At 37.6% G+C, this 27,211-nt stretch overlaps 1 protein-coding gene across 4 annotated transcripts in view; it reads right to left on the bottom strand.

Annotated features, from left to right (window-relative positions):
- The window catches only part of LINGO2 (leucine rich repeat and Ig domain containing 2), a 489,656-nt gene that overhangs the window by 68,358 nt on the left and 394,087 nt on the right, over positions 1-27,211 (bottom strand). Inside the window, exon 1 of one of the 4 annotated variants that reach the window (XM_030968286.1) lies at positions 14,388-14,924. The exons of the other annotated variants lie outside the window; for them this stretch is intronic. The gene's annotated coding sequence lies outside the window, so the exon portion shown is untranslated. Of the gene's footprint in view, positions 1-14,387; positions 14,925-27,211 lie in introns of those variants that run through there. 4 annotated transcript variants of the gene reach the window in all.

Genomic DNA, 27,211 nt, shown 5'->3' with positions numbered 1-27,211 from the left:
GATCAAGTAGCTTAGGGCTGCATCCAACCTGGCTTTAACACTGAAAAGGCTGAGATACCCACTGCTTCTCTGGTCAAGCTATGTCAGTGCCTCACTGTCCTCTGGGTAAAGAATTTCTTCCTGAAATCTAGTATAAATCTCTCCTCTTTTAGGAGGAGACTACCCTGTGTCCCATCTCTACAAGCCTTTGTAAAAAGCACTCTCTCTCTTTTTTTATAAGCTCACTTTAAGTACTGAAAGGATGCAATGAAATATCCTTGACATCTTCTCTTCTCCAGACTGAACAATTCCAGCCCTCTTAGGCTGTCTTCTCAAAAGAGACATTCCAGTACTCTGATCATCTTTCTGGCTCTCCCCTGAACCAGCTCCAAAAGGTCCACATCCTTGTGGTGCAAATCCCAGACACGGACACAACGTGCGGCTAGGTGGGGTCTCACAAGGGCAGAGTTGAGGGGAGAAGCTTAAAGTTATCAAAGCAGTTTTTAATCTATGATGATACACTAACATTCAAGTTGATAGGTTTTTACAATCCCAGAAATTCTCAGACTGCATTCAGGCTAATGATATCAGAGCTATGAATTTATTGCCTTCTACTGAATTCCTTAAATCAATTGGCTGTGCCAGTGAAGTACAGTATCATTTTCTGCTACTCTTCTTCAGTAGTACCTTAGATTGCCCTGTATAGCTCAGCTTTCAAAAGTGATTGAGATTAAAACTGAATTTTCTCTGATTGATTACATCAATAGCAAATTACAGCATACAGAATCTTAAATTCTCATTGACATGCATATTCAGTTCTTTAATTTTTCAAATTCCTCCTTAATCAGAGCAAGCTACAGATGTTGGGATGAAAGTGACAAAGCTATCATTACTGCAGCAATTTTGTAAGGTATATGATTTAAACTGGTGTGCTCAGTCCGGCTGAATCCTGCTGGGCAATTTCAGAAGAAAGGACTGAAACTTGACAGATAGAGCTAAGCCCTAAAAGCTTAAGGGCCTGTCATTCAAGAAAAGGAGCAGGCTGTTTGTTCTCTGGGAAGAGGACTTTTGGTGTAAGTGTTGCTAATCCAGCAGACTGCACCAAATGCAGACAAAAAGAATGTTTTGGAAGAAAAAAGAAATCCTCTTTGTGCACTCTCAACACTTCTCAATAAAGACTGTATTTTTTGTGCGTGTGTGTCTGGAACCTTTTGCAACAGCATTTACTATATTGTGCTGTGATATAACAAGGCCAGCTAGGGAACACTTCTTGGTAGTATTTCACCCCCACTCCATGAAGTTGTCTCATGCATTGAACTCTCCGAGCTTTAAGTAGGAAATAGGGTTGGGAGAGCAGTAAGCTTGAGATACAATCATCTAATTATCATAACTATTCCCATACCACATTCTTTGTTTTTGAAAATAGAAATCACTCCTTCTGCTTAGCCTTCCCCCCATTTTTACATGGAGAATAGCAATATCTGAGAGACAAAATCCCTTAGCTTTTTATTGACAAGACTTCTTACCCCCTGCAGATGCATCTGACTTCCCTAGAGAAGTGGTCTTGAAAATCTCCCATCTTCAGGCCTGCTTTTGACAACCCATTCTTGCAATTTCTTGTATCCTCAGAATGTTTGTCCCCAATGTCAGACATCATGCTCTTGATACTTCCTGAGTGCTACTGTGTTATTCATATTTCTCTGAGTTCATCAGTGTCTCAACTTGTTATTCTTGCTGTTCCCCAGAATAATAGAGTTTAGTGAGGCAATTTGTGCTCAGCTTCTGCAGCATGTGCAAGTAAAATATTCTATTCAAATTTATAATAGAAAAAATAGCAGCTGCATCTAATCACCTTTCCTCCAGAGATTTAAAATACAATAACATTCTGTCTAGCTGTACTCACTTAATGGTTCTTTAAGTAATACATTTTAATGTAGAATTGCTTATATGCTCCCTTCAAGGAGCACATTTCCCTCCACAATTTGGCTTTAACTCCTGATGGACGCTCACTTGTGATCATGTCTCACTAGTGTAAATATGGAATAATGCCTCAAATGTCAAGAGAGTCAGAACGGAATAAGAAAGAAGATAGACTAACTCCTTTTGTGTGATATAAAAAGCTGCTTTTATCTACACCTTGATGATATCATAGTGATGCCTGCTTGTATACTGATATAGTTCTACACAGGACTGATTTTTCACAGACAAGATAGTTGATTTAAAGTATTAAAGAATTATAATGAAGTATTTTCTAGGTCAGGGTGCCTCAGCACAACCAAACCAAATGCTCCAGTTGTGCCTGATTTCAATGCACAGAATTTTCTCCTGCTGTATTGTCTGCTCAGCACAGTGTGCAGACCTGCATTCGTCTTCATGCATATATGAGATCAAGTATTGCAAGGCATGAACAGAATACCAAAGTGTATTTTGCAAGTTCTTCAGCCTTCCCTTTCAGTGTCTCAAGTACCAAAAAATATGTATCAAAATACACTATTTAGAGATGTTTTCATTTTTACAGTTCATGTGGCAGGAAGCAAGCCAATATTTAAAACAACAGCATTAACAGATTTATGTCTGAATTATCCATAATACCTAAATGATCCATGTTCTTTAACCATGCCCTGTGAATATATAAAATAAATTATTCTTATTTTAATTTGAGAACTTAGAGATCAAAATGCATTCTATTCAGGGGAAAAAAGATGTGTTTAACTTTAAATTCTATTCAAAGATTTGAAGAACATAAGTGCCTAGCAAAATTATGAAAACCATACTATGCTTACTTTATTTCATAGTACATGCAATCTTTTCTCTGTTTAAATTGATTTGATGTAAGGAGTGCACTGGATTTATGTGTTAATTTTGTCAGTTTTTCATATGTTACACACAGGACAGCAGCAGGGAGGAACTACTTATTGTACACAGGTCCATTAGGACTTAAAGGAGCACAGATGCCTGTCTCAAAAGACTGTCAAGGCCACAGAACTCGCCATAAGACAAGCCACCGCAGTGGGAATTTGAGGTAAGCACAGAAGGGAGAAATCTGTGACAAGAAGGTGTTAGTTCCAGGCATGGTGAGGTGAAATCTGGTTACCACACCTTACTTAATGCATTACAATGCATATTATAATACAATAATGTGACAGACTGTGGGAAAGAAATCAACTGCTCAAGCATATGATACTCCAAGTTACACTCCAACATCTGTGATCACCCTGTGGATGCAGAGCATGGGCTGTACAAAGGTGGTGCCCCAGAAGAACAATTCTGGGACCCCCACAACCCAGAACCCCAGGGTGAAGAAGGATCAATGGGATGATGCTGGATCTCCTTGTCTCTTCCTCCCATCATTGCCTCCTCCTCCTTTTTCTCTCCTTCCCTCCTCTTTCACTCTCTTCCTCCTCTCCCTCTCTCCCCATCCCCTTTTTCGTTTCTTCCTCTCTACTTCACATTGACTATTAAATAAGGTCCATATTATTGACTTCAGCATATGGTGTTGTTTGCACCTTAATTTGGGCAGAAGCCTCTCTCACTAGTTGGATTATAACAAGATTCCATATCAACTTCTCAGCTACTCTTCCCTGACACAATTCAGAGTCCAAAGAAGCATTAGAGTTTGGAATCTCTATGCCATCCTTCAAATCATTAAACTGATGAACACAGGCGGATAGGATTTTTTGGGTTCTTGGTAAAGAACTTCCTAGGTTTGCCATGCTTCAATTCCATTGTTTATGTTGTCTAGTGGGAAGTATATTTATTGCAAAATCAGGTGGCTGAATTTTCCTTGCTCTTACATATCTCTTGTTCTTAAAAGTTGTGGTTCCGCTGACATCAGCTTCATGCAGGAGCCATCTAGGATATTCCAGATGTGGAGCAATCACTGAAGAATCATCTTCCTTATATTGATAGTCTTTTTGTAGTCTAAACATATTTTCAGATCAAAAAAGCCAAGTTTTCTGTAGATGACACTTGATCAAAATTTTAATAAAATGAGCCCAAATTTTATGTTACACTCACAATTTCACATGATGTTGCTGTGCTTCATGAGGCCAGAGAAGTTTTCACAGATTTATATTTTCAAGCCAGCTGCACTATGTCAAAAACAATAGCGCAACTGCTAACCTTAACTAGCATTTAAAATATGTTCATAAGAAGGAGATATAACACTGCAGATGTGAAGGGTTAATGTTTGAAAATAAACCAGAGGAGTAAAATCAGGTTTCAGTTATTCCAGTCTAGCCATCAGAAATGTTTATCTTGGGATATTTGAGGATGTGATATTCTCTGCCTTGCAGGCCAATTTCATAGGGTTGTGGCAGAAAGGGTATGTCTAATGTGAATACTGCACAAGTTGTTTCTGAAATTTTATTTGAGGGCAAAATCCTACAGAAAAGACCAGACATAAACAGACAGGTTCTTTTATCTCTGTTCCAACCATTTTCTCTTGTTTTCAAGGTCTGACAGTTTAGCTGCTTGTATAATTACATTATGAACCTCTGTACACAGGATGTTTACATCACAAGCATCAGCAAATTTCTGAAGGATGCTCTCTAGGTCCACCCAAGCTCAGGAATGTTTTTATTCTGAAACGTTTGCCTAGGAAGACATCTGTTAATCTACAAATGCTGTAGAAATGATAATATATAAATAACATGGTGCTGCAGTTGTTCTGATGGTCCTTTGGACTATACCTTCAAAAATTATTTTGAGAAAGAAAATCATCAATATTTCAATATGAAGCAAAGAAAAAGAAAGCAAAATTGTAAGATTTAATAAATAGGCAGAGATATAAATTATGATTTTCATGAAAAACATAGACTGTGAGTGTAAAAAATCATCTACATATGAAATTCAGAAGTTTGGATCCAGATGATTTTATCATTTACTCCATACCTTGAAGAATTTGCATCAATACCTTCCACTGTATTTTTGTATGCCATTGTATTATTCTCTAAACGTGCTATGCTGTATTTCATAGCAATGGAAAAATTGGAACTGTGGACTAACTAAAATCATGAAGAAATGCTCCTTGCAGAGAGGTATCTCTAGACTTTGATAAGTCATTAAAAAAAGAAAAGTCAAATCTGCTATTGAAGCGATTTTTACATTTCTTTCGTGCAGACAGGATCACATGATGAGCAAAGGGTTTCAACAAAATAAGATTGTGTTTGTTATGCCAGGAGGAAGGCAAAAAAGCTGATGACAGGGCTGGAAGTTATGTCCTGTGAGATGCAGCTCTCGTTTGTCTAGTTTAGAGAAAAGAAGGCTCTCTACAGCTTCCTGAGGAGGGGGAATTGTGGGGGAGGTGATGAGTTCCTCGCTCGTGGATCCAGTAATAACAGGCTGGGAATGGCTCAGAGTTGTGTCAGGGCAGGTTTGAAGGTTTGGACTTGACATCAGGAAGCACTTCTTTACTGAGAGCACGGTCAGATGCTGCAAAGGGCTTCCTCAATAAGTAAACAATGCCCCAAGGCTCTCAGTGTTTAAGAGGTATTTGAGCAATATCTTAAAAATATATTTTAACTTGTGGTCAGCTGTGAGGTGGTCAGGCAGTTGGACCGAATTACCATTGTAGGTTCTGCCAACCAAACTTGTCTATTCTAGTGTAAACTAGTCTAGTACAGTCTAGTCTACTCTATTTTGTATTTTGTATTTTGATTGTTAATTACATTTTTTTTTCATTTCACATATTTTTACTTCAGATAATTGCCATTATCACTTTGATTCCACACAAAGATTATGGGAAGCATAGTCACCCAGAACTAGACCACAGTGGCTTTTTTTTTTTTTTTTTAATCTGGAAAGGGACCCCATTAACTAATATATACTCTATATATAATAATATATAATATTATATATATTATATATATATATATAAAATAGTATAGTATATAAGAATACATACTATACTGCAAACCATGAAACATAAATAATAAGACCTTTGACTTTGGCTTGGCAGACCAGGGAAATAAACCAAGCCAAGATACAGGGATATTTCCATTATGAAATCCACTTTCCCAATTTGGCTGGTTTTCAAACCGCAATGCAAGAATTCAAGACAATGTACTATGCTTTGCTGTTTTCTGATTAACAAATATGTTTTCCCTTCAAAGAGAGAGTGTAAAAAAAACCCACAACTTTTTTTGGCTATGGTTTTTTGGGTTTTTTTTGGTTTTTTTTGGTTTTTTTTTGGTGCCAGCCATTGCATATGTCATTATGAAATCTATGGTTTCAAAGAAAATAAAAGCTGCATTACTATAATCATAGATGCCAGAAAAATTCAATCAGAATATAATTACAATAATAAAAGCTCTTTCAGATTCAATGAGATACAACTGGTAGGGTAATGATTGCTTCTTGAAAAACAAGAGTGCTTTTCTCCATTTCACATGAGTAACATGGTTTGGTCCTAGCTATCTTTATTCAAGTCACAGGATAAAAATGAATTCAGTTTAACTGACAGACATCCTAAGGAAAGAAAAAAGAGGAGTGAAGTTTGGTTTTGGTCAAACTGAATTGCTTATGGATTATAAACACACTTGAACTATCCTCCCTTTTTTTGCTGTCAGTCAGGTAGGCTTTCCCTAACAGCATTTTCCTCCTGAGTTAAATAACAGAATTTTATTTTGACTGAAGTGTGATGAAAGTAAGAATTTTCATTTTGGCAAAATATGAGTGGAAAAAGGTTACTTTGAAATTTAAACAGTACCCAGAACTGGTCTCAGTTCTACTGCACCAGACCTTTCAAATGAGATGAAATGCTGTGCCTTAGGGATTCTGTGAATGTGAAGATATTTGGTACAAAAACTTATAGGACAGGGCCATGAACAGTAGCACACTACCTATATATTAAAGAGATGAACCAAGATCTTATGGTGTTGTGATACACTGAAATACAGAGCAAGAATTCCTCAACCCTCAGAGGTAACGAAGACTTGTAATTTAATCAACAGTGTAATCTTTCAATATTTTAGTTCCCATATTCATTGTTTGATGACTAGAACAAGGTGTATTATCTGAAGACTGTTTTACTGAAGGCTTTATTAGGATCTTTCTCTTCTTGTAGGCTTCTCGCAAAACTAATTGGAAATTTCTAGTTTTTGAGATACAGCCCTCTGCCAAACTTGATTTGAAGCTGAAGAGTTCAAACTTTTTGTCTGGACATCAGTCCAAAACCAGAGAGCATAACTGCTGCAGCCTCCTTCGTTTTATATATACTCTTGCAAGGGGTGTACTAGAAAAAGTGACAGAAGACAACAAAGTCTTTGGCAGGCAAGGATGCTCAAAAAGACTGCTCTAAAGAACTTGTCAAAGAATTAGAAGGTTGCTACAAGTATTGTGAGTATTGCTTTTGCTAGAAACTGTCATGAGAATTATAGAGGCACTTGAAGGAAGATATGAGGTTCACAGATGTTTGTAGGATGATTCTAGTTTTAATACAGGGACAAACAAAATGTAAAAGATAATGGTCATGACACAAAATGACATAATCAAATGTAAGACAAAGTTGTATACCTCCAGGTAGACTTTAAAGTCAGGCTATTTTAAGTATTTTTAAATTCACAATCAATGTAACATGGGAATCAAGAACAGCTGTTAAAATTTTATTTAATTCTGTCTTTAAATTAATAATGGCTATTGTTCTCAGATGAATCAGTTATTATTCTAAAAAGATTAATTAAAAAAGGACTAGTTCAGATGATTCCAGTGTGAAATATAAAAACACAGGCTTTTCTGAACAAGTACTTTGCTTTCAGCCATTGCATACCTGCAGCAGATGTTCAAAACTGCTTTTAACTTTTGCATTACAAAGTACTTCAAAACAAGCACAGGTAACTTAAATCATGGACAGTACTTCCTACATCGTTCAGCACCTAACCTTAAAATACAAGATGCCTTGATGACATGATTCTGAAAAAACTTCAGCACTTAGGTCTCCTAACAATCTCCAAGTACTTCAGTGAGTGATCACAGCCTTGGACACAGGGAGAACCAGTTCAATAGGACCAAGAACAAAAAATAATAATGTGCATAAGAAAAAACAATTAAGAATAAGCACACGAAAAAGAAAGAAGGTAGTATCTTTCTTTTCCACAATTTTTTACCTTTAATTCTCACCTGAAGCTGAGAATTAATCAGAAGCCAGTATTTCTCTTTAAAGTTCTGAAAAGTCTTTGATCAATCAAATGAAATTAAGGGACAGAAGATCTGCTAATAAATAATAAACATTATTTTATCTAGCTACTATGTAAGTAGACTATTTCCAGGGAAAAGTTTAGCTGAGTTCTTTCATGTGATGGGCATCTAAACTGTTTTCTCTGTAGGGAAGGCATATGGCAGTAGATGATTTTGTTCTAATCACAACACTTTCTCTTAATTTCCACTTTCATTTTTTCCTGGATGAGTTAATGTTTTCACATCTTTCATTTTCCAGTAGTAGAATGGATGGATTCCAGACGTTTTACACAGCTGAAGATAGGGACAGCTATGCTGCCTTTTTGTAGTCCACAGTAGTTTTATAATTCACTGCACTAGAAAAATAATCAATCCCTCTATATGAGAAGCACTTTATTTTAAAGTAGAGCTTTGAAAAAGAAATCTAAAAAGCCCTTCACACCTCAAAACATATGAATTGCTTACCACTAGCTGAGAGGAGGAGGGAAAACTCATTTCAGAAGTTGTTCGCTAAGAGGCATGAACTCAGAAACAGTCAGCCCTGGTAACTCACATGTGTTTTTCACAGTAAAATATTTTGACATTTTTGGCTTAAATGAGAGCTTCTGAGAGGTGTTCACACAAAATTGAAACTCTAGTGAACAAGTCACTGTAGGTGGCATGAATTCATACCAACATCTTCCCCTCAATTACCCTGCCAGGCCATATTCCTATTCACTCTGTGGGTGTGGAGACATAGAGAACAGCACAGAAAGGGTTTTTCCACCCCTGAGGGGCTCTCCAGCGTGTCCTGATCCTGGCAAACAGTGGATGGAGTCAACCACAGTCCATCTTCCTTCCCTCCTGCTCCTTGCAGCCAAAGAGCAATGCCTGAGTACTGGAAGATGGGACACAGGCACACTTTCAACTGTCTTTCCAGTGCTGAGCTGGTGTTATTTGGCCAACTGAAAATGACATACATAGAGAGTTACACACAAAACTGCAAGGGAAAATTGCAATTTGAATAGATACAGATGCCTGAAATCCATATGCCATCCTCTACCGAGGTTTGACATGATGCCCAAACTTCTCTTGTTTTGAGAATCCTAGCATCAGCCCTTTCCAGTGCTCCCATATTTCTGTAATGCAGGATAAGTAGAGGTGGGGAAAAGAGGTGACACAAAGAGATAATGTGTAAATAAGAATGATCTAGATTGGTTTTGGGGAAAAAAAAAACAAACACCAAAAAACCCAACAAAAAACCAAAAGACTAACCAATAAACAAGCAAAAAAACCACCCCAAACTGAAACAAAACAAGTGGAAAGAGAAATGGAATAACTTGCAGGAAAGAGGAAATAAAGGTAAAATATGTAGAAGGAAGACTGCATTCATAAAACAAGAGAGAAACAGGAAATACTATAGTTTTTAAATTGGGTGGGGTTGAAGAAAGGGAGGAGAAAAATGAAGGGAAATGACAGAGAAAAGGAGAAAGGGACTAAAACAAAGCACAGTGGAGCAAAAATGTTAGGATGCAGAGAACGAAATGGAAGATAAGAAAACATTAAAAGCAAATGGAGCAGCAAAAGTAAATAACTTTGCAGTGGACTAAATTTAATTTTATCTTCTTGTTTTGTCTCCAGACTTAAGCTATTTTTTGGCACTGTTTATAAATATTTATGGGGTAAAAGGATCCTTGCAGGTTACATCTGCCTTGTTAAGAGATAGAAGATACACAAAAAACAAAGCGGATGATACAAACAAAAACAATTTTGAGAGGACAGATGTTTTTTCAAGATGCTATATTATTATTATTATTATTATTATTATTATTATTATTAATAATAATAATAATAATAATAATAATAATAATAATAATAATAATATTTAGTGAGAAGTAGATTAAAGGACTGTGGCATTAATTAACAGCCATGATATATTGTGGTTGATAAAAATGGGGTTTGCTAGAAAGATTTTAGAGAGTACATGATTTTTTGACAAAATGGCTAACTAGATGAAGAAAAGTAGCAGGGTGAAAGTGTCATGTGAAGATGGATAAGCACTGTGCTTCAGAGTTGTGTGTGAAAAGAAAAAAAACAAATGAAGGGGTGGAAGGAGTAATATGCTGAGTGAACAAGAATCAAGAAAGCAGGATAGGTAATGCCCGGTCCTTCTGTATGTAAGATAAACTGGGAGGGGAGTGCCTGGAGATGAGCTGTGCAGAACAGGATCGGGGGTTGTTGGTTGGCAGCAGGCTCACTGTGAGCCAGCAGTGTGCCCAGGCAGCAAAGAGGGCAAGCAGCATCCTGGGGACATCAAACACAGCACAGCCATAGAGTCATAGTGGAGATTATCCTGCTGTATCCAGCATTGGTGTGACCTGAGCTGTGTTGGGCCACTCCACTGGAGAAGGACGTGATGGTCCCTGGTTGTGTCCAGAGGAGGCCAGCACAGCTAATGAAAGGGCTGGCTAGCCTGCCTTGTAAGGAGTGGCTGAGGACTCAGGACTGGCCTCATTTGCAGAAAATGAGGCTGAGGCTGAGCTCATTGCTCTCTACAGATTCCTGAGGAAGGGGATGGAGAGGGTATAGATGATATTTTTGCCCCCGACAAGGAGAAGATAATTATGCATCTGACTCCATCTTATTAGAAGGTTAATGAATTACTTTATTATACTATATTATTCTATACTATATTACACTATATTACATTATGTCTAAACTGAATCTGCCAAGCACTCAACCCTGCACACAACTACACTGCAGCTCGTGACTGTCAGCCCACAGTCCCAACACACACACACACACACCTGGCCCTGATAGGTCAAGGACACAAAACACCATCACTTTGGGTAAACAATCTCCATATTGCATTCTACTTTTGCACAACCCAGGCACAGCAAATAAGATAAGAATTGTGTTTTCTTTTCTCTGAGGTTCAGAGAATGTGAAATCCAGAAATATTCTTGGGAAGAATTGTGCCTTGCTTTTCTCTGAGAAGAGAAATGTAGTGACAGAGAGGGAGGTGCTGAACTGTTCTCTCTAGGACTCAGTGTTAGCAGACATGTGGAAATGGTTCAAAGTTGCATCGGGGGAGATTCAGACTTGAAATAGGAAACAATTTTTGTCAAGAGGGTGATCAAATCCTGGAACAGGCTTATTAGAGTGGTGTTTTGTGCTCTATTGTTCTTGCTTTGGCTGGGATAGTGTTAATTTTCTCCATAGCAGGCATTGTGAGGCTGTGTTTTGGATTCACGCTGAAAATAGTTTTGATAACATAGGGTTGTTTTTGTTATTGCTGAGCAGGGCTTACATGGAGCCAAGGCCTTTGCAACTCCTCACCCACCCCTCCAGCGAGGAGGCTGAGGGTGTGCAGGGAGCTGGGAGGGAACAGCACTGGGACAGCTGACCCCAACTGACCCAAGGGGTATCCTACATCCTACATGATGTCTTGCTCAGCATATAGGCAGGGAGAAGGAGGAGGATGGGGGAGACACCAAGAGTGCTCCATGCTCCTGGAAATGGCTGAACACCTGCCTGCCCATGGGACGTGGTGCATGAATTCCTTGTTTTGCTTTGCTTGCAAGTGTGGGTTTTTGCTTTACCTATTTAGCCTTCTTTATCTCAACCCATAAGTTTTCTCATTTTTACTCCTCTGATTCTCTCCCCCATTCCATGGCAGGAGAGTGAGTGGGTGTGTTTGGGGTGCTTAGTTGCTGGATGGGGTTAAACTACAACAAACAAGCCTGTCAGTTTTAATATTTTCTCATCCCACGATTGTCCAGGCATTTGGGCTAGAGGATCACTGTAGATTCCATCCAACTAAAATGATTCTCTTTTATTCTACTGCCCATGAGATGGCATTTGACATCCCCTCTTTCCTCCCACAAATTTATCTCATTTGTTAACAAGTATCTTGTCCTTAAAATGAATTCAAGCTCCTTTATTCCCATTTATACTATTTAGGATTAATTTGATTATGAAAATAACATTTTTATTCAGTCCAGGAAAAAAAGTATGTATTTGAATTAAATGGTATTCAAATATTAGCAAAAAATTATTTAGGTTCCTAACTCTTGTTGCCATTATTTCTGGAAATTATTGACTAGGATTCTATAGCCAGGAGGAAGAAAAAAATTAGAGCATAGAAGAATTTTGTCATTACATCAGGACTAGAGATAATGCAATTAAAATAAAATAGGCCACATTAAGAAAATAGCATTTTCTTGTACTAAAACAGAATAAAACAGGTAAGATAATAGAAAAATCCACATTACTTTAATTAACATAAATGTACACATTTGAGTGCAAGTAAAAAAAAAAAATCATCCTGTAGCTTAACAGTCAAATGTATAAGAGAATTGCTTTACATTGTGCTTTTCCCCAAAAAAACTGTCTTCAATGCAGCGTGAGAGTAGAAATTTCTCAAAGGGACATGAAAACAGACACAGGTATTTTTTAAAGTAACAAGACACTTCAGCCTGAAAAGCCTGGCAAGGTCTAACATACCAAAAGTTAGCACAAAATTGTCTTCCTAATAACTATGGTATGCTTAAGAGACAAAAAGAAGCATTTTTAGCCTTCCTATCATTCCTCAGGACAAAGCTGAGTAAGGATATTACAGACATAAAAGAACAAAGTAAATAAGCCTCTGTTTTGCTCAGTAACTTTGTGCTGTTTAAAAACTTGAGCGATAAAAAAGTTTCAAGGGAGGTACATACACCTTCTTAAATGTTCACAGGTGTTCAAAAAGTGAACATTATTGTCCTTGAGACTAATCTGGTTTACAAACCAAAGTCCCAATGTCCAGCATGAAAATTACATGGACTGATAGATTTTTTACTTAAATTCTTAAAGGCTTGCTTGAAAGTCTTCACTGCAGACTGCAATGTAATTATATGTAATTCTTAAAATAGTTTAATGCAAAAATGCAATTCTTAAATTAGCCCTGTTTAAGAAGCAGAGAAAATTGTTAAAGGTTGCAAGATTCTTTCATTTTGCAATCATCCTTTCTGTAGCCATGTTAGCCTTCTGTGTAGAAAAGTGAATTTGAAAAAGGTAATTTCAATGCTTTGAAAAAAGTGTGTTCTCTAATGCCATTATGTACATTTAAAAGTCATATAAGAGAAAAGAAGAATAAAAGTGTAGAACTCAATTTGAAACTCTCTTGGCATCATGTTGAAACATGCTGAAGATGGATCAGTCATGATTAAAGGTGAAGCAGTTTTTAATCCCTACCAATTAGTCATGTATGTAATATAAATTAATCCTTATTTAATGATGTCTGTGTCATTAGAATCAAGTTTGCATAGATATAGATAGATAGATAGATAGATAGATAGATAGATAGATAGATAGATAGATAGATAGATAGATAGATATAATTAGTGCTTCAAAACCCCAACTTTTATGTGTGAAATGAAGGTCAGAACTAGAGAGAGACACTTTTATTATTAAAAGAGATGCCAAACTCTTTATTGATATACTGCCTGGGATATTGCTGTGATAGTTTCACAGTTAAGGCTCTTGGAGAGGTTGATAAAGTGTAAATTATTGCTTTTTGTTTGGGGAGAATGACATACTCTATGAACTGTAAAGACAAACTTTTGGTAGAACAGAAAGTACTGCCTGCTGAGTCACTCAGTACTCTGTGTCTTGGAGTCAATAACTTCTCATTGGGACAGACACAGCAGTCTGTCCCATAGTCAGTCAAAGTCAGGAGGAAAAATTAAGTAAATAGTAGGTTAGCGGGGAAGCAACCTCTTCCTTTGAGTGCTTAGAATAACTTCTCTACAAAACATATTTTGCCTACAGCAAGAGAGGAAGACATGCCCCAGATTCAGAAAACTACTCACGCTGTGTTGTGTAATTCTCTGTACACAGCCCTCAACAAACTTAGGCAAACCTATACATTTGTTTTCAGGTACTGCCAAGAGCAGGAGTTTTAGAACTTCCATGAGACACAGACAGTTAGTCATATTTTTCTCTGGCTAATGTGCTGAGTTTGGTCATGGAGGTGTTTTGTCTGTGTTCACCCAGGGGTATTTTCAAGTGCTCAATCTCTGCTGATGCGCTGGAAAGAAGCTATCAATGCTTCCTCCTCATGTTTCTCCTACAGAAAATGACTAGGCTTCTTGTTTTGTACCACAAGTTGTATTTTAAGAAGACCTGGGATTTTGGTGTCATGTGTCATGATTTGGCTGATCTTTAAATACCAAAGGAAAAAGGAGAAAGAAATAGAGGGGACTAATTCCTACCTTTAGAAACTACTCTGTAGATGACATTCCCTGCCTCTTCCAGGTGGGTCATCTGAAGAAGCTAGGAAAGAACATTCGTTTTAAGACCTGAACAGAAATAAGACTGAGATTAGTGGTTCAATTTATTTTTATTTTCCCCAGGGACATTACAAATCCCTCAAGACTTACAGACACCAGTTAGAAATAAGTTCCAGAACTATGTTTTAGACTTGAACTGCTCAAGGATCTTGAAAACAGATGATGTGGTTTCAATTCATGTAAAGAATCTGCTTATGATAACCAGAAATAAAGCTCAAAAGTAGAAGCTGTCCACTTGAGTCACAGGTGGAAACCTGAACCAGTAGAACTGCTGATGGATGCATTTCTTTTGTTGCTTTCATGGATAGGAAAAAAAGGCCATTCTCCCCATAGTCTTACACTTCCAAAAGCCGTAATGAGAAAGAAACTCTCATTAGTTAGAAGAAATTAGCTTTAATTCAGCTCCCCAGAAGAATACATTTCCTTTAGCTAGTCTGCTCTTGACACAGATATAATTCTGATAATAACTCTGGAGAAATCAGAACACTAGATATACATGTGATCAACCTATTCATGGCTATCTAACTGAGCAATTAACTAAATGCCATGCAAAAAGAAAAGGTATGAGGAATATGAAAGTGATGGTTTCATGTTAGCTATTTTCACATAATTGCTCTTTTTTCTGTACCTGAACCTCCAAGCACACAACTTAAACCTTCTTTCTAAAGCACACAACTTAAATTTTCTTTCTAAAAGAAAGAAACAGGAATATACCATTTCACCATGAAATGGAAGTGACTTGTACAGCACTTCAATTATTGATACCAAGAAAATGCATAAACTAGCAAGAAATAACCCACTTGTTAATTTCCTTCACTCCTACTGCAGAAGCTTTGGTATTATAAAATATTAGAAGTTTAAAAGCAGAAGTTTTGGTATTTTATTTTTTAAAATTTGTTTCCTCCTCCCACCATGGTGAAGTGATAAGGCAAACAAGGGAGCATATAACTGTGTACACATTCCCTATCACACTTAAATTTAACTGTCAAAATATCAATTTTGAAGAGATTTGTATCCTACATTCAAACATCTTGCAATTGCCACCTTTAAATGGTGCCATTATTCTAAATGATGCTTATAGACCCAAACAATTTTTATGCAGCTCTTTTACTTATTGCCATTGTCAAGGAAAGTGGAAACCATCTTGGCTAAAGGAAACCAAATATTAAAAATACAAAAAAAAAAGTTTTCTGTAAGTAATGGGAAAAATTGATGAGAGAATGGCGTTCACCTAATTCACCTTCTAGCAAAATTGGCAAAAAAACCACTTTTAAATGAAAAAAAGTATTTTATTTTGAAATACAGACTTAAAAGAAGCCTGGCATAACCTTGTAAAATGTCTACAAATCAACATTAAGTGTTAAGAATATATTTATCTAGCTAAGGCCCAAAATTTTTACTTTTTTTTCCTAAAAAAAAAATTCCCTAAACAACAATCTATGCCTTTTCCTTCTTCTGTCTGAAAGATCATCACAAATTGATGAAACTTGACATCATGATGAACCTTACGAATGTCTGGCCTAAACAGACACTTCTGTACTTGCAAATATGGCGGTGTGCCATGTCTGAAAGAATGGGTGAGAGTTTGTCTATACTGCCTACTCTGACACAGCAGCAAAACCAGAAAAAAGTAGCAAAATCCTTCCAGAACAAAGGAGTACAACATGATTGTTTATATCAGAATAAATCAAGTCACCACTCATCTGTCTTGTTAAGTTTTTTTACCTCATGTCCAAGTTTCGATTTCCTTATACAACATTTAGCTTTCTGTTTTAAGGCCTTCCCTTTTGTTCATGTGCTTCAATTTGAGACAGAGGGTCTTCAAATGACTCAATTGCAGAATCTAAGCCAAAGGTCCTTCAGACAATACACTTCAGGAGAAGAGTGCCAGAATTAAAACTTATTCATCACCAACACTGAGGGTGATTTGTACATCCAACTGAGGAACTCAGAGGAATGATGCAATTCTAGAACAGCATCAATCAGTTTTCATAACAAATAATGATAAGAATGATTCAATAATGATAATAATGAAAGATCAAAGAAATCTGAACACATATTTTTATGGTAAGATTATATGGGATACATGTATTTGTACATACATATACAGTATAAAATCCTCTCATGTCTTCAGGTATAACTTGTCTTATAGGAACAATTACTTTTTCCAGTCCAAAGACATTACATGCTTTCTCAAGAAGTTATATCTGGTTTGCATTCTTCTTATATAACAGGAAACAAACAATTATGGATACCCAATTACTATTTCAGACACTGAAGTCTTAACTAGGAATCTGGTTCTGTTGGACTCTCCCTTAATTGTCACTGCAGGGATTGTTGCTATGAGATTAATGCAGGCAAGATTTCACTGTCATTGGTAACAGAAAGACAACTGAAGAGCCAGGGGCACATTTAGAATCTATTTGAGATGGACCTAGACAATTCAGATCTGAGTCACATTGTTATTTGCTCTCTATGCTCTGAATCATAAGAATGATGAGTGTACTTACAAAGAAACTTAAAGCTGTCTGAGAGGGCAAAACCAAATTCAGCAGTGTTGCAAAAATGGGATTAAGGTGATATTCTGAGAGATTTTGAGGTAGAAAATGTGAAGTGGTCAAAATGACTCTCAGGTTAGTTGAGAACATCTCATAAATTTAAGTAAGCTTAGAAATCATTCAATATACAACTACTGCAGCACTGTGCCGTTCACACAAAAGCTAATCTTCTGGTATACCATCTCTTCTAGAAAGCATAGTAGGAAAAAGAAATGTTTGCAAAGAGGCAGCTGATTTGGCAGATTTGGTTCCAATGTTACCCTGTCTTCAGATGAAATTAGTGGGATTAGGAGTCCCTGACAGAACCTCTCTATCCCTTCTGTCATGCAGCCTTGTTCAAAGTCATTGTCTGTGCTGCCTTTTGATAACCTGCACTTCTCCATGCTGTGAAAAATTTAAAGAACATTCTACACTTCCAATTCATTTTTCTCAATGCTTTACTTTAATGAGTGCAGAAGCAGAATGATCCTTACTGTGCTAGGGGCTCTATCCCCCATTCTTGGGGTAATGAGATATAGTACAATTTCTCAGATGCAGATTGCTTGCACTCTGCCCCATGAACCTCTGAATGTCTGATTACCAGGGGAGTATTCTCCTCCCTACCCTTTATTTTTGGTATTATAGACACTGTCCAACTGCACAAGATAAACTCCTATACTACTGTATACAGGAAAATATTGTCTTTCTTTTATTTGATTTCTGAGATGCATGAAGTCAAGTTAGGAATAGACAAGCATTCAAAAAAGGACTAAACTGAAGTTTCTGTTCTACCGGGATGTCAGAACAAATATTTTTATTGTCTATTAAAAAAATAATCAAAAACCACAACAAAAACAAGGATATTCTTTGAATCCCACATTTCTCTTTAAAGAGAAGGGATGTGGAAGTTTTTGCTCTGTTAGCTGAAACCAAAGCACTGCCAGGGTGATGAAGGGCTTGGGACTCCAGCTATCTGAACTGGTTCATATGACCAAGTCACAGTGTCTGTCATACCAATCTGTATTCCTTGGATTGTACTGGTATCTACCATGGTAACTCCATCCCCAGTTTCCATTTAGAAGTCTAGAAAGGATTGAAGCCACCTCTTCTACAGCCCCCACCTTCTGAAGTTATATAATATCTAATACTTATTGTTTCCAGGGAAACTGATACTCAATTTCTACACCATGACCCAGTACCATAGAAAACTCGGAACAGAGAAACAGAAAAAAACTCATAAACATCAGACCCAGACTGCTGTGAGAAAAAGCCACAAAAAATTCACTTGCAACGGGGTTTTTCACACAGAAGCAGTTTGCAGCATAGAAAATGCAGAAGTCAGCAGAGCATTGTTTCATCACAGGAATGAAGAAATTGATTCTGAATTGTACTGAACATATAAAAATCCCATCGATAATCAGTGTAAATAAAATGTCAGAAAGCAAGTAATATTTGAAGCTAGTTCAGCTATTCTCAGGATTACGCAGGTATAATGAGAAAGCTAATTCTTGTATAAAAATTCAAGAAAAAATTTTTAAAGAATAAGGAATGGACATCCTTCCAGAGATGTCAAGAGAAACTCTAATGATTGCAATTCCTCCCTGTTTTTATGTTTCCATTTTTAGTCAGGTTTAGAGCAGCTTTTGTCAGAGAGAAGACTATTTTAAATCAGCACTGGAGGCAACAAAATGTGCTGCAAACATAATTGAAGGAAAGGGATCACTAGTTTTCTTATATACTGATTTTCATCTGCACTCTATAAGACATGACAAAAAATAATGATCAATAACCACTTAATTTATCACAAGCTAAGCAACAGCCCTATTAGGTCCTCCAGTGAATGAAGTCCTGTCAATCAGAAAGGCTCTTATCTGCTAAAATTGGAAAGCACAGCAAAAAAATCATCTGTGTTGGTCTGAGGGAGTTGAAATTCTACTCATAAAAGCAGTATTTGAGTTCATCATGTTTTCTCTTGGTGCCAAGAGAGCCTTCAAATATCAGAATGCTGAGACTGATGACTTCTTGCCTGAGCTTGCTAGTTTTGCTTGACTATTTTGTCCTCTCTGCACTAAGCACAAGAGTGTGAAAAATTCTGACTTGTTGTTTGTACACAAATAACACTATATGGCACCTGTTTAAATAACTGTTTATGGCAGACAACTCTACCTATTTGGGTTTTTTAAAATCATCATAAATTTGAAAGCAGAACATCTTAGGGACTTGGACATTTACAGAAAATCAAGCAAAGCAGTATGCAGTTTTTCATAGTTTCTTGGAACATGGACATTGCACACTTTAATCTCAGTTTAAACCTGTTGAATCAGTTTAAAATTATTTATGTTAGGAAACTTACGTGCCATCATGTCTTTCCAGGAAATTTCCTAAATTTGAAAAGTCTACGAAGGTCCTTGGACTTGTCACTCTGAGAAATGTATGGTAGCTGCTGTGCCATTGATATTAGGAGGGAATAACAGTGGGAGATAAAGTTATGGTTGTCAGGAGGCCTTCAAATCCATAGATACTTTGGTTTCCCTCAGAACAGTTCCACAGAAGCTAGGAGGGGTGAAACTTTTGGTCCTTGAGAAGTGACTCTCAAATGCAAAATCACAAATCTGATTGCCTTTTAAATGTATTAAAATTATATTGAGTACACAACAATGGCTGAATAATAAACTATAGTAATCAAAGTACATAGACTGAGGGGGAACTATTACCAGAATGACTATAATTAAGTATAATTATAACTGTATAATATAAATTATATATTGTAGATAGCTACAATACAGAGTTGCATTATGTATTATACAGTACACACTCAATTATGCATCATATAATTCATTATAGCTATAAATATTTATTACTTATTATTAATTATTTTAGCCACATCCATTCTCTTTGACTAGCAGAACTAATTTTTGCTCCATAAGAAATTGAAGAAGTAGGCAGTTTCCACCCAAGAGAGTAAACAACGGCCTTGTCCCCCACAGCCTAGATCCTCCAATGCACAGGTAGAAGGAAGGATGACCAAATGGGAAACAAATGTACACTTAGGATGCTAAACATCTTTAGAGAGGTTTAGTAAATATGATGAAAGGTGGTGTGGCCAAGTTCAAGTCTGCAGACCATGCACACTGCCTTGCATTATCACCTCTGCTGCTTAATTACACCCAAGTGTTTTTTTACTTCTCTGGTTCTCTGTTTCCAATCTGGATGACAAGAATAATGATACTGATCACTCTTACAAGAAAATTTTAGGTGTGTGATAAAAGAAATCCAAGGTGACACTAGTACTGTTGTTTTCCTTTTGAAGAGGTTTTAAAGGAAGACCCCCACACAAATCAAATGAGTCTGTCCATTGAGGCAAGGGTGTCGTAGGTAAAGCAGAAGCTACATGAATATTTCTGGAATTTTCCCTTGTTCTGTATTCCAGATAATAAGTATTATTGGTTCCCAGATTTCACTGGTTAACCAAAATAGTTCAGCAAAATTTGAAGAAATCATACCACCATTTTATATCTCTGTGGTATATTTTTAAATGCAGAAAGTGTTAGTTATTGCTGAAATAATTATAAACACCTGAGAGACATGTAACTGGTCTGTTCTGAAGAGAAAGAAATTCCTTTGGATGAATTTGGCCCACACTCTATTTTTCAAAGCACCTCATGTGACCAGTTTTCAAAGTTCATGCTACAAGAATAGAGATGTGTCTCTGATATGACACATTCCAGTGTCATACTACTCCAGTTTGTACACCTGTTGATATTGTGGTGATTTCAACATGGGTGGATGCCAGGTATCTGCTAAAGCCACTCTATAATTCCCTTCTACAACTGTATAAGAGACAGAAAATATAGCAAAATGGCTGTAGTTTGAGATAAGGACCAGGAGAGATCACTTACCGATTACCATCACTGGCAACACAGACTCAGCTTGGAAATATTAACCGAATTTATTACCAACAAAATCAGGGCAGGACAATGGGAAGTAAAATGAATCTTAAAACCACTTTTCCCCCATCCCTCCCTCCCTCACAGTCTCTATGTCTTGCCCCAGCAGTGCAGGGAGACAGATAGGGGCGGTTATGGTCAGTTCATCGCACAAAAGTTTCTGCTGCAGCTCAGGGAGAGCAGTACTTCCCCTGTTCCAGTGTGACGTTTCTCCCACAGGAGACAGTTCTCCATGAATTGCTCCAACATGGGTCACTCTTCCATGAGGTGCAGTCCTTCAAGGACAGGCTGTTTCAGGGAGGGTCACACGAGAAGTCACAAGTGCTAACAGGAAACCTGCTTCAATATGGGGCTCTCTCTCTATGGGCCCACAGACCCCTACCAGGAACCTGCTCCAGCACAGGCCTCTCATGGTTCACAGGCTCCTCTAAGGTATCCACCTGTTCCAGCGTGGGTCTCCTCCTTGGGCTGCGGGTGGATACCTGCTCCACCATGAGCCTCCATGGGCTGCAGGGGCACATCCTGCCTCATCATAGTCTGGAACATGAGCTGCAGGAGAATCTCTGCTCTGGCGCCTAAAGCACCTCCTGCTCCTCCTCCTCCACTAACCTTGGTGTCTGCAGAGCTCTTACTCTCACATGTTTTCACCCTGCTCTTCTCTGACCCCAATTACATCGGAACATTTTTTTCTTTTACCCCTTCTTAGTATGTTATCACAGAGGTGTTACTACCATCTCTGATTGGCAAGGTCTTGGCCTTGGATCCCACACAGACTGGGTCTGCTGGACATGGACACAGTTTACAGCAGCTTCTCACAGTAGGGTAGTCCCCTTGTTACCAACACCTGGGCCTGCTACCCAAACGTAATGCTCTGAATCACTTGACAAATGATTTCATGCACACTTAAGTAGCTCTTCCTCTAGATTTATTACTCAAGTGGAGCATTCTGCAATGCTTTGGCTATGAATTAAATTTGGTAGAACAGCATTTGAAATTAATGTGTAGTCAGCAACCCAAGGCAAAAGTAAAAACAAAAAAACGAATCTCCTTTACCTTCCACATGACTCAAGGCAGGATTCTTATACAAAGCCTAGGAAAAAGGTGCTAGCAGAATGGTTGCAGCTAACATGATATTTACAGCCATGCATATAAGTGCTTATACTATAAATATATTTTTATATATTGAGTGTATATATATATGTATACATATACATGTGTACCCACACATTTCTGACCAATTGTTGAATTTGATCTTAGAAGTCTTTTACAACCTTATTGATTCTATACTAATAAATATTTTTTAAATGGAAGAAAGTGATACAGGCACAATAGTCATTCATCAGTGTCAGTCCCAACTCTGGCTTTTCATTCATAGATGTTTCCACCGTGCATTCCATGGAATCATAAAAAGTAGAATATCCTGAGTTGGAAGGGACCCATCAGGATCATCAGAGTCCAATTCCTGTTTCTGAACAGGACAGCCTGAAGAATCACACCATGTGTCTGAGAATATTGCCCAAAAACTTCTTGAACTCAGGATTGGTGCTGTGACCACTTCCCTGGGGAGACTCTTCCAGTGCCCAACCACCCTCTAGGGGAAGCCTCTTTTCTGGATATCCAATCTAAACCTCCCCTGACACAACTTCCGACCATTCCCTCGGGTCCTGTCACTGTCACCACAGAGAAGAGATCAGACCCTGCCCCTCCTTGTCCTCTCGTGAGGAATTTGTAACTGCAGTGAGGTCTCTCCTCAGTCTCCTCCAGGCTGAACAGACCAAGCGACCTCAGCTGCTCCTCATATGACTTGCTCTCAGGGCCCTTCATCATCTTCATTTCCCTTCCTTTAATGCTCTTTAACAGCTTAATATCCTTATATAGTGGAGCCCAAAACTGCTCACAGGTCTCAAGGTGAGGCTGCCCCAGTGCAGAGCAGAGCGAGACAATCCCTTCCCTTGCCCAGTTTTGATGCACCCCAGGACACAGACAGCATGCCTGTCTGGGCAGGGCACACTGCTGACTAAGTGTGGGAGTTCCTATGAACTGGGAAAGGCCAAAGAAATTCTGATTTTGAGAAATCCAGCAGAGATCTGAAGTACTACCTTTCCTGTGTTGTACAGAGCAATCTAACATAACAAAAATACCTTAAGTACAGCAAGTGACATTGCATTTCAGAGTACAGTTGTATGCTGGAAATGCAACTAGATGTGAATGAATGAATCTGTGTTGAGCATCATTCCTGTACTGCTAGACTGCATCTAGCATCTGATCAACATAGCTTTTAGCTGACTCAGTAGTCCAGCATTCTTTGGGGTATTTATAATAATACTGCCCTGACTAGCAACAATTACACATCCCCACATGAGCATTTCTCTTTTGTTTCACATGAAATGACCCAAACCCCCCCCCCCAAAAAAAAAAAAAAAAAAAAACCCTCACAAACAAACAAGAAAACAAACAGCCCCTAGCCCTGCCAAACAAACAAAAACCAAAACCACAAAAAAAAAAGAAAAAAAAGAAGAAAAATTTGAAATGGCCACAGTGAAAGTAATGCCATTTATGATAATGATACTGTCTGTTCTCTGGGAAACCCAATTTCCAATTTATTTATTTCTGAGATAAATATCATATGACTAAATAAATAATGCAAGTCCTGACTGGAGAGAAATATAAAAGTTCCACTCTGCAAAATATATTCTTGCTGCAAAATATATTCTCTCTCTGAACATTCCATTTTTGGTCATAACCTTTTCTCTATTCATGCTTACAGGAAAAATAAACTACTTTATTCCTGCATTTTTCCAAACAAATTAATGAAGACATTGCTTTGTTTCAATATTTTTGCTTTCACACTCTCTAGAGAGATGGGAAATTATGCCATATTCAAACTGAGACATTAAGTAATTTTCAAAATCAGAAAAAGGAGACAAGCCCTGCAGTCCAGAAAAAAAGTAAAAATAAAAACAGCATAAACAACTGCAGCAGTAGGGTATACGAGATTTTTTACTGATCAGCAAAAGGAGTGAACAGAAAAAATTTCTTTGGGATTTAAAACACTGCAACAAACTGGGTTAATGGTATGAACATAGGTTAATAATATTTCCTTTTTTTGCATTTTTTGTACCTAATATGCACTAAAGAAAAGAAACTAAGGAACCCTTTGTTGCCTTATGGCTGCAAAAACAGTTGATTTCTTTTTGGGTGCAGTGTAACATCCATGGTTTAACTGGCAGCACTGACATATGTCTGCACGCTGTGTGTCCATAATGACCCAAGCAGTGCTTTTGCCTGCACTACTCCACCTCTGCCAGCTGCCTGATGGGTCCCTGCTGGCAGGAGTCCCTTTCCAACTGCTTGGCACTGACCCTCATGGTTCAGTGCAAATCAAGCCTGGGATGGTATATCCCTTAAATTCATACTGGCTGGTAGATACCTTCAGGGAGAGCACTCAGCTTTCAAAGGCTATTTCTGCCTTTGGTTCTTGAAGGTGAATCATCTGAGCTACTGTCCTTTAGTGCTGAACTCGGAACAGCCAATTTATTCGCCATTTCTCATCCTCTGTCATTTTTAATTTATCAGTTAGATAGCAGATATTGTGAGTGCTCAAGTGAAAGTTTGGGAGTTAAGCCTGAGGATTTCCAAGGCCAAGAGAAAACATAATGCTGTTCTGTTAAATCACCCAGGGAAGCCAACTGAAACTACAGAACTCATTACCTGACCTAACTTAAATTTTTGTGTTGCTTCCTTGAGCTAATTAACTGAGTGTCTTTAGAGATCATCTGAATAAAACATCAACCACAGCAGTGAGAGAAAAAAGAAACTACTCCATGCACACACAGTTTGCCAGGGTTCTCTCTTTTAATACATCTTTAGCCCAACCTTCTACAAATTACAGCTTTTATACAAGTGCATACTGAACAATTGACTTACATTTTGCTAAGTAAAAATAAAAATTAGAAAAAAAAGTCTGTCAAGCGTGTGTGCCTGTGTGTGTATGTATATAAATAAACTAAAACATTCGGCTGATAGTTGGTGTTGGGAATTATTTTTTAAAGATTGTTGGGCAGAGCCCAAACACACCATGAAGGTGAAAATGTGTGCCTCTGTGTTAATAGCTGCCGGTTGCATCAACATTGTCTAACTGGGTAACCAAAGACTCAGGTAGCTAGCAGGACAGCTGCCAGCTTTCATTAGTAGCTTGAAGAATAACATGGAACAAGAAGCAGTTGCTGAAGAGAGCTGGTCTAGAAAAAGACACGAGAAAGGTTAGGTGGATGTATCACTTATGTTCCCTTTCTGTTGCTCATAGTATGTCATTTCCCTTTGTCCAGTTTCACTCAACCACACATCATGTGGTGCCTAAATAAGTTGTTCTTTTCTTAACAGTGATATTATAGGACAAATTTCCTTAGAAGATGATTCTATGTTGTGTCAGAAAAAGTCACAGAATCATAGAATGGTTTAGGTTGGACACGACCTTAAAGGCAGTCATATATTATTTACATTTCAAGTACTTTAGATAAGAGAAATATTGACTTCCATAAACTTCAACAAGGATATTTCCTCACATATCAATCAAGTTCTACTTTTTCCTTGTTATTTTTGTTACAGCTTTTTAATTTTGTTTTGTTGTTTTGTTGGTTTTTTTTGTTGGTTTTTTGCTTGTTTTGTTTTTAAGTTACTGTCATGATTAAAGTTTTCATAAAACCCAAGATAAGTTCTAGCTATACATTCTGAGAGGTCTTCAACGGTCCAGTAAGCATGATAATCCTTTTGCTTATGGGGAAACAAATGACTCACAGTGTATTTCATAAATGAAGATCACCCTTGAACTAAGCTAGCTCTTTCAGTCTCTCTAAAGAGTATTTATATGAGTTTGAATGATACATTCACAATGGAAATCATATCTTGTTATAGGATACATACAAAATACAAGTACTTGTCTGCCCAGATATAAGAAATAATTTCATACAGGATTCCAGGACTAATGCAGGTGATGCTTTTTCTTCTATTTGTAAGATAAATAGCAATGGCAAATAGCAATAGACATGATCCATACAAACAGGTCTTTTTCAGAGTCTGTTCAGTGAGGCAGAAAAAGTTTCAGTTTTGGCTGGCTGATGTGTACTTTGATTGCAGACCCTTGAACCCCAGGGAAATAAAAAAAGGAGAATGAAAGCAGAATTCAAGTGGCCTTCCCTCTGCTGAAGTGGCAGAGCACATGAGTCTAGCCATTGACATTAATGAAAAGCTGAGGCATTGCACAAGCCTGATCAATCACAGAAAATAGAACAGTCACATCTAAATTCAATTTCAGGGGCTGATCTTTTATATTCCCCCAAAGTCTCTAATTGCCAACACATTTATTCCTTCATTTGCAGTAAATGTTCTCTTGTGAAAATCCTTGTACTCATCAACTAGCTCCTAGATGTGATTTCAGTCTAGCAAAATAGTGCTGAATTGAGATTTTCATAAATCTTAGCTATCCATGCTAATATCAGAGCTCTTGTTTAATTAAACATCTCTTATTTAGTAATTTTTGCCCATCCCAGTTACAAATGTTTTTTAACTTTGTTCAGAAATGCTGCCTTATTTTTGGACATGACAGTAGAGTCAGAATGCCTGCCTAATGTCTTGTGACAGATGGAGGTGGTTGGAGACAGCCTAAACGCAGAAGTGGGTAAAGGTGGAGCCTTGTTTCTTAAGAGTAGCTGCCCTTGAGCACAAGAAGGAAAAAAGCTATGCCATGGTAAGTTAAAGGAGGACAAGGGAAATAACTTACCCCATTCCCTTGCATACCAGATTGAACTGGAGGTTAGGGGAAGGAAAAAACCAGTAGTTACCAATTCATACGGTGCCTTTATCTATCCTGGGCCAGAGCAACTCTTGGCTCTTGAAGAAGTTATCGTATTTCTATCAATACAAAGGCAATTATTAAGACACCTTGATGTTAGCAGAACTTTAACTGCGAGATATAAGGCTGGCAGAAGAGAGACAAGCTTAGAGTGGGATGATCATCAGGAAAGCTGGTTTGGCTCTACTGGAACATAAAGTCCATATTTACCATTGTAGAGGCAAAGTGGGAAAACTGCCACAGACTGCAAACTGTTCCAAAATGACATTAAAGCTCTCTGAACATAAAGAAGAACATGCATAAGAAAAATATGGATTTGAAGGGTAGAAATGAGAATACTCTCACTGATTAGTGAGCAATTAATATGCTAATTGAAAAACAAAACTGTTAAATAAAGAATTAATTTAAATT

The sequence above is a fragment of the Camarhynchus parvulus genome, chromosome Z, assembly GCF_901933205.1.
Source record: "Camarhynchus parvulus chromosome Z, STF_HiC, whole genome shotgun sequence".
Taxonomy (NCBI): Eukaryota; Metazoa; Chordata; class Aves; order Passeriformes; family Thraupidae; genus Camarhynchus; species Camarhynchus parvulus.
This window is presented reverse-complemented; position numbering and strand designations above follow the sequence as displayed.